The following is a 16,384-nucleotide window of genomic DNA, read 5'->3' on the forward strand; positions in this document are numbered from 1 at the left end:
AAAGCAAACTTCCACAGTTAAAAAAAAATATTAGTAACCACCTGTGGCTTATCGGATCACCATGGATTAAATTAGAATTCAACAACAATGCTACCCCCAGAAAAGCCCACAAACTCATGGAAACTGAGCAGTCAACTACTGACCCACACCTGGGTCAAGAAGAAATTAAAGTCTTTCCTTGAATTTAATGAAACAAAGACACAAACATACTCAAACCTATGGGACACAATGAAAGCAGTGCTAAGAGGAAAGTTCATAGCACTAAGTGCCCACTTAAAGAAAACAGAGAAAGCACTCATTGGTGACTTAACAGCACACCTGAAAGCTCTGGAAAAAAAAGAAGCAGACTCAACTAGGAGAAGTAGAAGACTGGAAATAATCAAACTGAGGGCAGAAATCAACAAAATAGAAACACAGAAAACAATCCAAAGAATCAATGAAACAAGAAGCTGGTTCTTGGAGAAAATCAACAAGATTGACAAACCCTTAGCCAAACTAATCAAACGGCAGAGGGAGAACACACAAATTATTAAGATCAGAAATGAAAAGGGGGACATAACCACAGACACAGAGGAAATTCAGAGAATCATTAGATCTTACTACAAAAGCCTGTATGCGACAAAATTGGAAAATGTAAAAGAAATGGACAGTTTTTTAGATAAATACCATATACCAAAGTTAAACCAGGACCAGGTAAATGCTCTAAATCATCCTGTCAGTCGCGAAGAATTAGAAACTGTTATCAGAAACCTCCCTACCAAAAAGAGCCCAGACCAGATGGTTTCAATGCAGGAATTCTACCAGAACTTCCAAGAAGACCTAATACCTATACTCCTTAAGGTATTTCATAATATAGAAACACAAGAGTCACTGCCAAATTCCTTCTATGAAGCTACAGTTACCCTGATACCTAAACCACACAAAGACTCAACCAAGAAAGAGAATTACAGGCCAATCTCACTCATGAACATTGAAACAAAAAATTCTCACTAAAATACTGGCAAACCGAATCCAAGAACACATTAGAAAAATTATCCACTACGATAAACTAGGCTTCATCCCAGAGATGCAGGGCTGGTTCAACATACGAAAATCTATCAATGTAATCCATCATATAAATAAACAGAAGGAAAAAAACCATATGGTCATCTCATTAGATGCAGAAAAAGCATTTGACAAAATTCAGCACCCCTTTATGATAAAGGTCTTGGAGAGATTAGGGATACAAGGGTCATTCCTAAATATAATAAAAGCTATTTACAGCAAGCCGACAGCTAACATCAAATTAAACAGAGAGAAACTCAAGGCTATCCCACTAAATTCAGGAACACGACAAGGCTGTCCACTCTCTCCTTATCTCTTCAATATAGTGCTTGAAGTTCTAGCAATAGCAGTAAGACAACATAAGGGATTCAAGGTGATTCGATTGGGAAAGGAAGGAGTTAAACTTTCATTATTTGCAGATGATATGATAGTATACATAAGCGACCCCAAAAACTCCACCAAAGAACTCCTACAGCTGATAAACTCCTTCAGTAACATGGCAGGCTTACAAGACCAACTCCAAAAAATCAGTCGCCTCCTATACCAAAAGATATAAGGAAGCAGAGAGGGAAATCAGAGAAGTATCACCTTTCACAATAGCCACAAATAGCATAAGATATCTGGGAGTATATCTAACCAAGGAAGTGAAGGATTTATTTGACAAGAACTTTAAGTCTTTGAAGAAAGAAATTGAAGAGGATACCAGAAAATGGAAGGATCTCCCCTGCTCGTGGATTGGGAGGATCAACATAGTAAAAATAGCAATTCTACCAAAGCAAATCTATAGATTCATGCAATCCCAATCAAGGTCCCATTAAAATTCTTCACAGAGATTGGGAGGACAATAATCAACTTTATATGGAAAAACAAGAAACCCAGGATAGCCAAAAAAATCTTATACAATAAAGGTACTTCTGGAGGCATTACCATCCCTGACTTCAAACTCTATTACAGAGCTACAGTTTTGAAAACAGCTTGGTATTGGCATAAAAACAGAGAAGTCGACCAATGGAATCCTATAGAAGATGGATCTCAAACCACAAACCTACTAACACCTGATTTTTGATAAAGGAGCCAAAAGTACACAATGGAAGAAAGAGGGCATCTTTAACAAATGGTGCTGGTATAACTGTATGACAACCTGTAGAAGAATGAAAGTAGATCCATATGTATCACCATGCACAAACTCAAGTCCTAATGGATTAAAGACCTCAATATTAATCTGAACACACTGAGCTTGATAGAGGAGAAAGTGGGAAGTACTCTACAACAATGGGCACTGGACACCGTTTCCTACCTATAACCCCAGCTGCACAGACATTAAGGGGCAACATTGAATAAATGGGACCTCCGGAAGCTGAGCCAGCTTCTGTAAAGCAAAGGACATTGTCACTAAGACACAAAGGCAGCCTACTGACTGGGAAAAGATCTTCGCCCAACCCTGCAACTGACAAAGGTCTGATCTCTAAAATATATAAGGAACTCAAGAGACTAGACGGTAAAATGCCAATTAACCCAATTAAAAAATGTGGGTGCTGGACTGAACAGAGAATTCTCAACAGAAGAAGTTCAAATGGCCAAAAGACACTTAAGGTCATGCTCAACCTCCTTAGCTATCAGGGAAATGCAAATCAAAATACCTTTGAGATATCATCTTACACCTGTCAGATTGGCTAAAATTCAAAACACCAATAATAACCTTTGCTGGAGAGGTTGTGGGGTAAGGGGTACACTCATCCATTGCTGGTGGGAATGCCACACTTGTGCAACCACTTTGGAAAGCAGTGTGGCGGTTTCTCAGGAAATTCGGGATCCAGCATACCCCAGGACCCAGCAATTCCACTCTTGGGAATCTACCCAAGAGATGGCCCAATCATACTACAAAAGCATATTGCTCATCTATGTTCATAGCAGCATTATTTGTAATAGCCAGATCCTGGAAAACAACCTAGATGTCCTTCAGTGGGAAGAATGGATCAAGAAACTGTGGAATATACACATGCTAGAATTACTACTCAGCGGTAAAAAACAATGACAATCTTGGAATTTTGCAGGCAAATGGATGGAAATAGAAAACACTATTCTGAGGAGGTAACCCAGACCCAAAAAATGAACATGGGATGTACTCACTCCTAATCGGTTTCTAGCCATAACTAAAAGGAAATCGAGCCTATAATTTTGATCCTTGCGAAGATAATAAGAAGGTGAACTCCCAAAGAAGATATAGTAATCCTCCTGGATATTAGAGTAGACACGATCGCCAGGCAAAAATTGGGAACTTGAGGGTGGGGCGAGACGCGGCCAAGGGAAGATGGGGAGAGAAAAGCGTGAAAGGGAAAATGGGGGGGAGCTCAGGAATGGGATGCTTGTGATGCAGGAAGGGGTAGATATGGGAGCAGGGACCATAGATCTTAATTTAGGGAGCCCCCTGGGGTTGTCAAGAGACTTGACCCTAGAGGGGTTCCCAGGTTTCCAGGGGAGATGCCCCCAGTTAGTTCCTTGGGCAGCTGAGGAGAGGGAGCCGAAAAGGCCAGTTCCTATAGGCCATACTGATGAATTTCTTGCATATCACCATAGAACCTCACCTGGCGATAGATGAAGAAATGACTGAGCCCCACAATTGGAGCACTGGACTGAGCTCCCAAGGTCCTGATGAGGAGCAGAAGGAGAGGAGACATGAGAAAGAAAGTCAGGAACGTGAGGGGTGCGTTCACTCATCGAGACAGTGGGACAGAACTAATGGGAGATCACCACCTCCAGTTTGCAATGGGACTGATGGATCATGCGACCAAACCCGTCTCTCTGAATGTGGCCAACAGTGGGGGCTGACTGAGAAGCAAAGGACAATGGTGCTGGGCTCTGATTCTTCTGCATGGATGGGTTCTTGTAGGAGCCTTCTCAGCTTGGTCGATCACCTTCCTTGACCTGGGGGGAGTCGGGAGAACCTTGTCTTAGCATAGAGTAGGGAACCCTGATGGCTCCTTGGCCTTGAGAGGGAGGGATGGGAAGGGGAGGTATGGGTGGAGGGGAGGGAGGAAGGGAGGAGAAGGAGGGACGAGAAAGGGGGAGGAGGGGAGGGAAGGTGGGAGTGAGGAGGGGAGGAGAATGGAAATTTTTAAATATAAAAAAAATAAACCATGGGGGAGGTCCCCTCCTTCATTGACTGCCCGGGGCAAGGTAGGCCTTTGTCTGAGAGCTGCTTGGCCTGCAAGGGGACCTGACAGTCTCATCCTCCGTCTTTGGGGCCACCAAAATCCCACAGCTCAGCCTGTTTGGGCTCTGGGGACCTGGAATTGAGTGCACCCAGGACCGGTGGGAGGTCCCCTCCTACATTGGCCCTGCCTGGGGCAGGGTAGGCCTTTGTCTGAGAGCTGCTTGGCCTGTAAGGGGACCTGACAGTCTGCCAGAGGATCCATCCTTCTTTGGGACAACTGCAGTCCTGATGACGACTTCTGGAGATGCACTTTCATACCACGCTGACTCTCAACACAGTAGCACCAGTGTATATTTTCTTAGTTGTTCTCAGGTGTCCTGCTCTAGTTCTAAGGCCATCCACCCAAAGGGGTCAGACTCTGGCCTCCAGCAGGTCTGAGGATTCCTTCGGAGGGGTGCGGGGCTTCCTTCAGATTGTGCTGCCAGGTTCGCTGTGTGGTATTCCATCCCGCACTGCCACCACCTTGGCCCTTTTTTCTGGGCTGCGACCCAGGGCTGCCTGGAATCCCTGATCCTGTGCATTGACATTCCATCTGAACTGGTGAGTGAATGCGGACCCTGGGGCAACCTGCCCTGGAAGAGGAGCACAGACCACCTACCCCACTTCCCTCTTGCAGCTTTTGTCTGTTTCGCCCGTCCCTGTGTCTCCCAAGCTTTCCCTAGTGTTCTCAGGTGTCCTGCTCCTGTTCTAAGGCCATCCACCCAAAGGGGTCAGACTCTGGCCTCCAGGCAGGTCTGAGGATTCCTGCGGAGGGGTGCGGGCTCCTTCAGATTGTGCTGCCAGGTTCGCTGGTGTGGTATTCCACCAGTTCAGTTCTACCTGAACTGGTGTCATGCTCCTGTTCTAAGGCCATCCAACCAGAGGAAATCAGACTCTGGCCCTCCAGGCAGGTCTGGGTTCCTGCAAGGGAGAGTGCGGGCTTCTTCAGATTGTGATGCAAGGAATAGGTCCTCCTCTGACACAGGGAGATCCAACCAGTTTCAGTCACAGCAAAGATTGGTCTAGACACCAACGCCTCCCGGGCTCCTTTTGAAGGAAGAGATGGGCAGGCGCCAATGCAGGAGCTCCTCCAACACATGAAAGGCAACATGACATCACCACAATCCAGACATCCCGAAAACAAACAAGAATTGAACACCCTACCCCAGAAGGATATAGAAGAAGAAACCCGACCTTAAACAGTACTTTATGAAAATAATAGAGGACCTTAACAGGAGGTAAAAAACTGCCATAAAGAATTGGACGTTGACCAACAAAAAGGTAGACGAAATAAATAAATCTCTCAAGATACCCAAGAAAAACAAGAAAACAAGAAAAGCAATTCAAACAGGTAAGGGAAAACAGTACAAGACCTGAAAATGAAATGGAGGTATTGAAGAAAACACAATCTGAGGGACGACTGGAAATGGAAACTCTGAGTAACGAACAGAAACTTCAGAGACAAGTATTTCCAACCGAATACAAGAGATGGAAGAAAGAATCTCGGACTCTGAAGATACTATAGAGGAAATAAATTCACAGATTAAAGAACTAAACAAATCTAACAAATTCTTAACACAAAACATTCAGGAAATCTGGGACACCATGAAAAGACCAAACCTAAGAATAATTGGGGTAGAAGAAGGAGAAGAATTACAACTCAAAGGCCCAGAAAACATATTCAACAAAATTATAGAAGAAAACTTCCCCAACCTAAAGAAGGATGTTCCTATGAAGGTACAAGAAGCCTACAGAACACCAAATAGACTGGATCAAAAGAAAGCATCCCCACGCCATATAATACTCAAAACACAAAACATACAGAATAAAGAACAGATATTAAGAGCTGCAAAGGAAAAAGGTCAAATAACATATGTAGTGATTAGCTGCGCGGGCGGCTTCCCGCTGCCCTGCTCTCGGCCACCAGCTAGCTTATGCCCCGAAATAACAACACATAAATTGTATTCTTTTAAACACTGCCTGGCCCATTATTTTCTGCCTCTTACCTCACATCTTGATTAACCCATATCTAATAATCTGTGTAGCACCACGAAGTGGTGTCTTACCGAGGAAGTTTCTAGCTTACATCCATCTTGGGCTGGAGCTTCATCGCGTCTGGCTTCTCTCTGAGGAGAGGCACGGCGTTCTGTCTAACTTAGGAGAGGCGTAGCATCTGACTGAGCCATCTACCTCACTTCCTTTTCCTGTTCTGTCTACTCCGCCCACCTAAGGGGCGGTCTATCAAATGGGGCCAGGAAGTTTCTTTATTAGCCAATGAAATCAACTCAAACAGAAGACTCTCTCCCACATCATTTCCCCTTTTTCTGTTTAAACAATAAAAAGAAGGCTTTAACTTTAACATAGCAAAATTACATATAACAAAACAGTTATCAGCAAGAATTATAGTTACAATATTTATATCTACTTTATCTTTTATCATAACTAAGGAAAACTATAACTATCTATCCATTCTTCAACTCCATCAAGACTCCAGAAGGATATAATACTACCTAAGTAAACAAGAAATAATCAACTTCCAAACTCTAGAAATCACAGACATCTTGCTACCTGGACAGTCACCCAAAGTTCCTCTGTACCGTTGGGGCATCCATCTTCGGCCTACAGGCCCATAGTATTCAGAGACATTTCTATGAAGCAGGAAATTTCAAAGACAGTTCAGTCACTATCTGCTGTGTCTTGCAGAATGTCTTGCAGACTCTTTCTTGAATCAGGAACCCCAAAGAATCATCTCACCTTTAGGCAAGTTCAGCAGTCCTCTTTCTGTGGGTTATTGTGTCCAGTTTATGCCAACAGTCCAGGCAAGAGCAGTTTCTTGCCCAAGTGGCTATCAAACTCCATAAGGATCCTCTTTGATGCCTATCATCTTCTTGAAGTAGATGGTGCTGCCAGGAGCAGACATGTCTCATTGTCATGAAAAGCCCTAAGTTATTAAAACATCTAAAATGCGATATTCTGTAGTCTTTGAAAGATATGAAGAATGCCTATGTAACTTAAATATATCTCTATATAGCTAGAAAATCTAACTAACATAACTACAAGTTTACTAATATTGATAACTATCCATTAACAACCTATACATTACATTTTAAATGAACTACACAATCACAATACATTAATCAGTATCATGAAATACATATACATATAACAAATTGACCTTAAATCCATACCAATGCAAATTATTCATATCTATATCATATCCCCTTTAAATGTAAAAGAACATTTATAAACATAGATTGGGAACATGGCGCAGTTATTTCTCTCCAAACTGCTTCCTGATGAATGGGGACACTGTTAATCAGATTTTCATGGTGTAACCGTGTGTGCCAGGTTCATCTCAGTCATCAGTTTGAGCGAAGTAATTTTTTGAGGGTGTTCACAGCAACCTTTCAGGAGGGCGTGGCCTATCATACCATATTGGGATAGAAGCAATCCAACGGGTCTCATTTTCTGTAAAAATAAAAGAAGAATCTCTTTTTCCAAAGTATCATATCCTTAGATCCAAATTCTAAAGTCAAGGTATTTTCAAGATATCTTTCTTGGATAGTTCAGCAGCATTTGTAAACAAATATCTTTTAGGAGCTGTTGCTCCTTCCTCAGCATTCAAAACAATTCAAAAGAGCATAATAGCATACAGTATCAAGATTCTCTGTGTATTTTCCATCTTTGTGTGGCTTTATTTTAACCTCTATTTCGTTTTATTTTTACTTTTATTTTTTGAGACAGGTTCTCTGTATATCTTTGTCCTGGAATAACTCTGTAGACCAGGCTGTCCTTGAACTCTCAGAAATCCATCTGTCTCTGCCTCCCCAGTGCTGGATTAAAGGTGTTGTGCTACAACACCTTGAACTCACAGAGATCTTTCTGTCTCTGCCTCCCAGGCATTCGGATTAAAGGCGTGTGTTACCACACCTTGAAGTCACAGAGGTCAATCCACTTCTGCCCCTTGAAATCACAGAGGCCAATCTACCTTTGCCTCTCAAGTGTTGGGATTAAAGGTGTGTACTACCACACCCAACTGCTTCCTTTTTTTTTTCTTAAGAACTTTAACTTTTAGCCTGCATATATTTCCAACACATTGTAAACCATTTTGACGTTTTCTTCGACTTTGAATCTTTCTTTTACTGTATATCTCCCTTTTTTCTGACTATATGAGTCTTTAATTTACCAAACAATATCAGTAGGACTAAAGTCGTGACTTTGGCGGCTGGATCCAGCCCATTCCTTAGCTTTCCAGCCTAATGGCAGAGGTACTTGCTAGAGCCATTCTTATTACCACAACTCTGTGGAGTTTCAAGGTCCCTGCCAGCAAGCAAGCTGCAACATTCTTCTCAAAGACCACATTCAAATGCTCTGTACGTAGTCGGACCGCCTGCCTGAAAGAGTCAGAGTTTGCCCTGGCAGTACAGACCAGAACGCCAGCATATTAAAACAGCACAACTTTTTTCCTGCTACGGCTGAAAAACAAACAAGCATGCAGTCAGATTTTATCAACGCCATTTAAGTGTTTCGTAGCCGAACCTCCTTAAAAGAGCGGCAATGTTTTTGCAGCTGAAGCTGAGTCAGGAAGCCTCTCTTAGATGAGAGTGCTTGCTTGCCAGACCCGAAAAATAGAGCTTTACTCTATTCTTTCCCAAGCTTTCTCAAGCTTTCTGCAGATTCGGTTATCCACGTGGGCGCCATTCTGTAGTGATTAGCTGCGCAGGGCGGCTTCCCCGCTTCCCTGCTCTCGGCCACCAGCTAGCTTATGCCCCCGAAATAACAACACATAAATTGTATTCTTTTAAACACTGCCTGGCCCCATTATTTTCTGCCTCTTACTCACATCTTGATTAACCCATATCTAATAATCTGGTAGCACCACGAAGTGGTTGTCTTACCGGGAAGTTTTCTAGCTTACATCCATCTTGGGCTGGAGCTTCATCATGCGTCTGGCTTCTCTCTGAGGAGAGGCAACGGCGGTCTGTCTAACTTAGGAGAGGCGTAGCATCTGACTGAGCCATCTACCCTCACTTCCTTCTTCCTGTTCTGTCTACTACTCCGCCCACCTAAGGGGCGGTCTATCAAATGGGCCAGGAAGTTTCTTTATTAGCCAATGAAATCAACTCAAACAGAAGACTCTCCCACATCAAACATATAACGGGAAACCTATCAGAATTACACCTGACTTTCTCAATGGAAACCATGAAAGCCAGAAGAGCTTGGATAGATGTGCTACAGACACTAAGGGAACATGGATGCAAGCCTAGACTACTATACCCAGCAAAGCTTGCATTCACCATTGATGGAGAAAACAAGATATTCCAGGACTAAAAACAGATTTAAAAACAATATGCAGCCACAAATCCAGCCTTGCAGAAAAGTAATAGAAGGAAAATCACAAACCAAGGAGTCCAACAACACCCACAATAACTCAGGCATCTAGCGAACCTTCACCAGCACAACTAGAAGAAGGGAAACACACAAACTCTACTACTAAAAATGACCGAAGTTAACAACCACTGGTCATTAATATCACTTAATATCAATGGACTCAATTCACCTATAAAAAGGCACAGGCTAAGAGACTGGATACGAATACAGAATCCAACATTTTGCTGTTTACAAGAAACACACCTCAACCACAAAGACAGACACCTACTCAGAGTAAAGGGTTGGGAAAAGGTTTATCAAGCAAATGGCCCTAAGAAACAAGCGGGTGTGGCCATACTAATTTCCAACAAAGTTGACTTCAAACTAAATCAATCAGAAGAGATGAAAAGGGGACACTTTATACTCATAACAGGAAAAATCCATCAGAATGAAGTCTCAATCCTGAATATCTATGCCCCTAATATAAAAGCTCCCACTTATGTATAAGAAACACTTCTAGAACTCAAGGCAGCCATCAAACCACACACACTGATAGTGGGAAACTTCAAACACTCCTCTCTCACCCAAGGACCAGGTCAATCAGACAGAAACCTACAGAGAATTGAAAGACTTAATGGAGGTAATGAACCAAATGGACTCTAACAGACATCTACAGACATCCATTCCACCCCAAATAGAGAAAGAATATACCTTCTTCTCTGCGGCTCATGGAACCTTTTCGAAAATTGACCATATACTTGGTAACAAAGCAAACTTCTACAGTTACAAAAACATATTAGTAACCACCTGTGTCTTATCGGATCACCATGGATTAAAATTAGAATTCAACAACAATGCTACCCCCAAAAAGCCCACAAACTCATGGAAAAAGAACAGTCAACTACTGACCCACACCTGGGTCAAGGAAGAAATAAAGAAAGAAATTAAAGTCTTCTTGAATTTAATGAAAACAAAGACACAACATACTCAAACCTATGGGACACAAATGAAAGCAGTGCTAAGAGGAAAGTTCATAGCACTAAGTGCCCACTTAAAGAAACGGAGAAAGCACTCATTGGTGACTTAACAGCACACCTGAAAGCTCTGGAAAAAAAAGAAGCAGGGACTCACCTAGGAGAAGTAGAAGACTGGAAATAATCAAACTCAGGGCAGAAATCAACAAAATAGAAACACAGAAAACAATCCAAAGAATCAATGAAACAAGAAGCTGGTTCTTGGAGAAAATCAACAACATTGACAAACCCTTAGCCAAACTAATCAAACGGCAGAGGGAGAACACACAAATTATTAAGATAAGAAATGAAAAGGGGGACATAACCACAGACACAGAGGAAATTCAGAGAATCATTAGATCTTACTACAAAAGCCTGTATGCCACAAAATTGGAAAATGTAAAAGAAATGGACAGTTTTTTAGATAAATACCATATACCAAAGTTAAACCAGGACCAGGTAAATGCTCTAAATCGTCCTGTCAGTCGCGAAGAATTAGAAACTGTTATCAGAAACCTCCCTACCAAAAAGAGCCCAGGACCAGATGGTTTCAATGCAGAATTCTACCAGAACTTCCAAGAAGACCTAATACCTATACTCCTTAAGGTATTCATAATATAGAAACACAAGAGTCACTGCCAAATTCCTTCTATGAAGCTACAGTTACCCTGATACCTAAACGACACAAAGACTCAACCAAAAAAGAGAATTACAGGCCAATCTCTCTCATGAACATTGACGCAAAAATTCTCAATAAAATACTGGCAAACCGAATCCAGAACACATTAGAAAATTATCCATTACGATCTAGTAGGCTTCATCCCAGAGATGCAGGGCTGGTTCACACATACGAAATCTATTAATGTAATCCATCATATAAATAAACTGAAGGAAAAAAAACCAGATGGTCATCTCATTAGATGCTGAAAAAAGCATTTGACAAAATTCAGCACCCTTTTATGATAAAAGTTTTGGAGAGATTAGGGATACAAGGGTCATTCCTAAATATAATAAAAGCTATTTACAGCAAGCCGACAGCTAACATCAAATTAAACGGAGAGAAACTCAAGGCTATCCCACTAAATTCAGGAACACGACAGGGCTGTCCACTCTCTCCTTATCTCTTCAATATAGTGCTTGAAGTTCTAGCAATAGCAATAAGACAACATAAGGGAATCAAGGGGATTCAATTTGGAAAAGAAGAAGTTAAACTTTCATTATTTGCAGATGATATGATAGTATACATAAGCGACCCCAAAAAACTCCACCAAAGAACTCCTACAGCTGATAAACTCCTTCAGTAACGTGGCAGGTTACAGGATCAACTCCAAAAATAATCAGTCGCCCTCCTATACACAAAGGATAAGGAAGCAGAGAGGGGAATCAGAGAAGTATCACCTTTCACAATAGCCCAAAATGCATAAGATATCTGGGAGTATATCTAACCAAGGAAGTGAAGGATTTATTTGACAAGAACTTTAAGTCTTTGAAGAAAGAATTGAAGAGGATACCAGAAAATGGAAGGATCTCCCTGCTCGTGGATGGGAGGATCAACATAGTAAAAATAGCATTCTACCAAAGCAATCTATAGATTCAATGCAATCCCAATCAAGGTCCCATTAAAATTCTTCACAGAGATTGAGAGGACAACAAGAAACCCAGGGTAGCCAAAAAAATCTTATACAATAAAGGTACTTCTGGAGGCATTACCATCCCTGACTTCAAACTCTATTACAAAGCTACAGTATTGAAAACAGCTTGGTAGTGGCATAAAAACAGAGAAGTTGACCAATGGAATCGTATAGAAGACCCGGATCTTAAACCACAAACCTACTAACACCTGATTTTTGATAAAGGAGCTAAAAGCACACAATGGAAGAAAGAGGGCATCTTCAACAAATGGTGCTGGCATAACTGGATGTCAACCTGTAGAAGAATGAAAGTAGATCCGTGTCTATCACCGTGCACAAAACTCAAGTCCAAATGGATTAAAGACCTCAATATTAATCTGAACACATTGAGCTTGATAGAGGAGAAAGTTGGAAGTACTCTACAACAAATGGGCACAGGGAACCGTTTCCTGCGCATAACCCCAGCTGCACAGACATTAAGGGCAACATTGAATAAATGGGGACCCTCCTGAAGCTGAGCAGCTTCTGTAAAGCAAAGGACATTGTCACAAAGACACAAAGGCAGCCTACTGACTGGGAAAAGATCTTCACCAACCCTGCAACTGACAAAGGTCTGATCTCTAAAATATATAAGGAACTCAAGAGACTAGACGGTAAAATGCCAATTAACCCCAATTAAAAATTGGGGCGCTGAACTGAACAGAGAATTCTCAACAGAAGAAGTTCGAATGGCCAAAGACACTTAAGGTCATGCTCAACCTCCCTAGCTATCAGGGAAATGCAAATCAAAACAACTTTGAGATATCATCTTACACCTGTCAGATTGGCTAAAATCCAAAACACCAATAATAACCTTTGCTGGAGAGGTTGTGGGGTAAGGGGTACACTCATCCATTGCTGGTGGAATGCACACTTGTGCAACCACTTTGGAAAGCAGTGTGGCGGTTTCTCAGGAAATTCGGGATCAACCTACCCCAGGACCCAGCAATTCCACTCTTGGGAATCTACCCAAGAGATGCCCAATCATACTACAAAAGCATTTGCTCATCTATGTTCATAGCAGCATTATTTGTAATAGCCAGATCCTGGAAACAACCTAGATGCCCTTCAGTGGAAGAATGGATGAAGAAACTGTGGAATATATACATGCTAGAAGACTACTCAGCGGTAAAAAACAATGACATCTTGAATTTTGCAGGCAAATGGATGGAAATAGAAAACACTATTCTGAGTGAGGTAACCCAGACCCATAAAGATGAACATGGGATGTACTCACTCATAATCGGTTTCTAGCCATAATTAAAGGACATTGAGCCTATAAATTTGTGGATCCTTGAGAAGATAAATAAGAAGGTGAACTCCCAAAAAAGATATAGTAATCCGCCTGGATATTGGAAGTAGACACGATCGCCAGGCAAAATTGGGAACTTGAGGGTTGGGGCGAGACTGAGCAAGGGAAGATGGGGAGAGAAAAATGTGAAGGGAGAATGGGGGGAGCTCGGAGGAATGGGATGCTGGGATATAGGAAGGGTGGATATGGGAGCAGGGAAGCATATATCTTAATTTAAGGAGCTACCTGAGGGTGGTCAAGAGACTTGACCCTAGAGGGGTTCCCAGGTTTCCAGGGAGACGCCCCCAGTTAGTTCCTTGGGCAGCTGAGGGAGAGGGAGCCTGAAAAGGCCAGTTCCTATAGCCATACTGATGAATTTCTTGCATATCACCATAGAACCTCCACCTGACGATAGATGAAGAAAATGACAGAGCCCCACATTGGAGCCCCGGACTGAGCTCCCAAGGTCCTGATGAGGAGCAGAAGGAGGGAGGAACATGAGAAAGAAAGTCAGGACCGTGAGGGAACCTCCAGCTGGCGACAGATGGGAAGGTGACTGAGCCCCACATTGGAGCACTGGACTGAGCTCCCAAGGTCCTGATGAGGAGCAGAAGGAGCGAGAACATGAGGGAGAATGTCAGGAACGAGAGGGGTGCGTTCACTCATGGAGACGATGGGACAGAACTAAAGGGAGATCACCAACTCCAGTTGGAATGGGACTGATGGATTATGCGACCAAACCCGTCTCTCTGAATGTGGCCAACAGCGGGGGCTGACTGAGAAGCAAAGGACAATGGTGCTGGGCTCTGATGTTCTTCATGGACGGGCTCTGTGGGAGCCTTCTCAGCTGGTCGATCACTTCCTGGACCTGGGGGGAGTTGGGGGGAGACCCTTGGACTTAGCATAGAGTGGGGAACCCTGATGGCTCCTTGGCCTTGAGAGGGAGGGAGGGGAGGTATGGTGGAGGGAAGGGGAGGGAAGGGGGAGAAGGAGGGCGGGAGGAGGGGGAGGAGGAGCGGAGGGAGGAGGGGAGGAGGAGGGAAGGAGATGGAAATTTTAAATACACAAAAAATAAAACCATGAGAAAGAAAATAAATAAATAAATAAATAAATAAATAAACCATGAAAAAAAAGGAAAAAAAATAAAATGAAATACAAATCAAAAAAAAAAAACACAGCAGTGGCTATAAGAAAGATCTGGGGGGAAATCAGGTTTATGTAAACTATACACAAATAATTAAATAAAATAATCATATGCATTAATTAGAACATGTTAGATAAAAATATAAAATCTTAGAAATATCCAATTAATGTCATAAACTTAATAATATTGTGTTATTTTTGTTTGTGGCAAACAAATAACAAACATAAATCTCAATGAAAAGAAAGAAAACCAGACTTTTGTGGATGAGTTTTTGTTGCTAGGTTCTTTCACAAAATACACAAACTCAGACTTTCTGTTTGTTCTTTTCTTCATCATTTATATGCTGACTGTATTTGAAAACCTTCTCATCTTTATCCTCATCTTCATGGATTCTCAACTTCATACCCCCACGTACTTTTTTCTTAGAAACTTCTCTTTTGCAGATCTCTGTCTCTCAAATAGCATTGTTCCTCAAACATTGTTCCACTTCCTTGCAAAAAGGAAAACTCTTTCTTTTTGAGGCTGTGTGACACAGGTAATACTCACCCTTCAGATTGGATGTACTGAGTGTGCACTGCTAGCAGTGATGTCCTGTGACCAGCATGTGGCTGTGTGTAAGTTCCTGAACTACTCTGCCATTATGACCCAACAACTTTGTCTCCAGTTGGCTCTAGGGTCCTTGGTGAGCAGGCTCCTAGTGTCCCTAATAAAGTACTGCTGCTTTCCATCTTCCCTATAAAGGGCAGAACACAGTCAGACATTACTTTTCTGAGCTTCCTTCCCTTTTAAAGGTGGCTTCTGCAGATACAGCACAGAAATGGCCATCTTGCAATGGGCCTAGTGATCCTCTTAGCACCTGCCTCCTTCATCCTCATATCCTGCTGGAACATCATCTCCACTGTGATCCAGATGCAGTCTGGGGAGGGGAGGCTCTTCAACCTGTGGTTCTCGTCTCACTGTTGTCTTCTTCCATGGGTCTGGACTTTTTAACTATATGCAGCCAAACACCAAAACCACAAAGAAGCCGGATAAGATAATATCTGTGTTCTACACAGTGGTGACTCCAATGCTAAACCCATAATTTATAGTCTGAGGAACAAGAATGTCAGAGGAGCCTTTGGGAGACTAGCTGCAAGGATGTCCTTCTCTCACAAGAAATGACCCGTGGGTCTGGGTTTGGTCACCATGGTAACATCCTTGAAAATGGAGGAGGATTTAGGGAGACTATTATTAATTAAGGTCATTTGTCAGTCATTTCAGGAAGACTTGTTGCGATACAGAAGAACATGCTATGGAAATGGTGACCACTCTAAGCCATAAACACAAAGAAAGGGAAAAGGGTGGAAAATTAGGGTTTATTATCATTGGTTGTCACTATTATTATTATATTATTATTATTATTAAAGGTGGGAGGGGTACTATTTTAATGAGTACATAATTAATTCAGATGCCATGTGCCATGGAACTGTTTTAGGTAAAGCACAGCTAAATCTGATATCACAAGCCGCAAATCCCAGTTTTATGTCATTTGGCAAAATCTCTTGTCATCTGAGGGGGACAGAATCTCAACTGAGAAACTGCCTCCATAAGGCCCTGGCTGTAGGGAAATCTCTTAATTAGTAATATGGGAGAGCCCAGGCATTGTGAGTATAAGCACTT

At 42.2% G+C, this 16,384-nt stretch overlaps 1 pseudogene; it reads left to right on the plus strand.

Annotated features, from left to right (window-relative positions):
- The first annotated feature begins 3,355 nt into the window (after positions 1–3,355).
- On the plus strand, positions 3,356–15,886 carry LOC119822885 (annotated as a pseudogene).
- Positions 15,887–16,384: the final 498 nt, after the last annotated feature.

The sequence above is a fragment of the Arvicola amphibius genome, chromosome 1, assembly GCF_903992535.2.
Source record: "Arvicola amphibius chromosome 1, mArvAmp1.2, whole genome shotgun sequence".
Lineage (NCBI taxonomy): Eukaryota > Metazoa > Chordata > Mammalia > Rodentia > Cricetidae > Arvicola > Arvicola amphibius.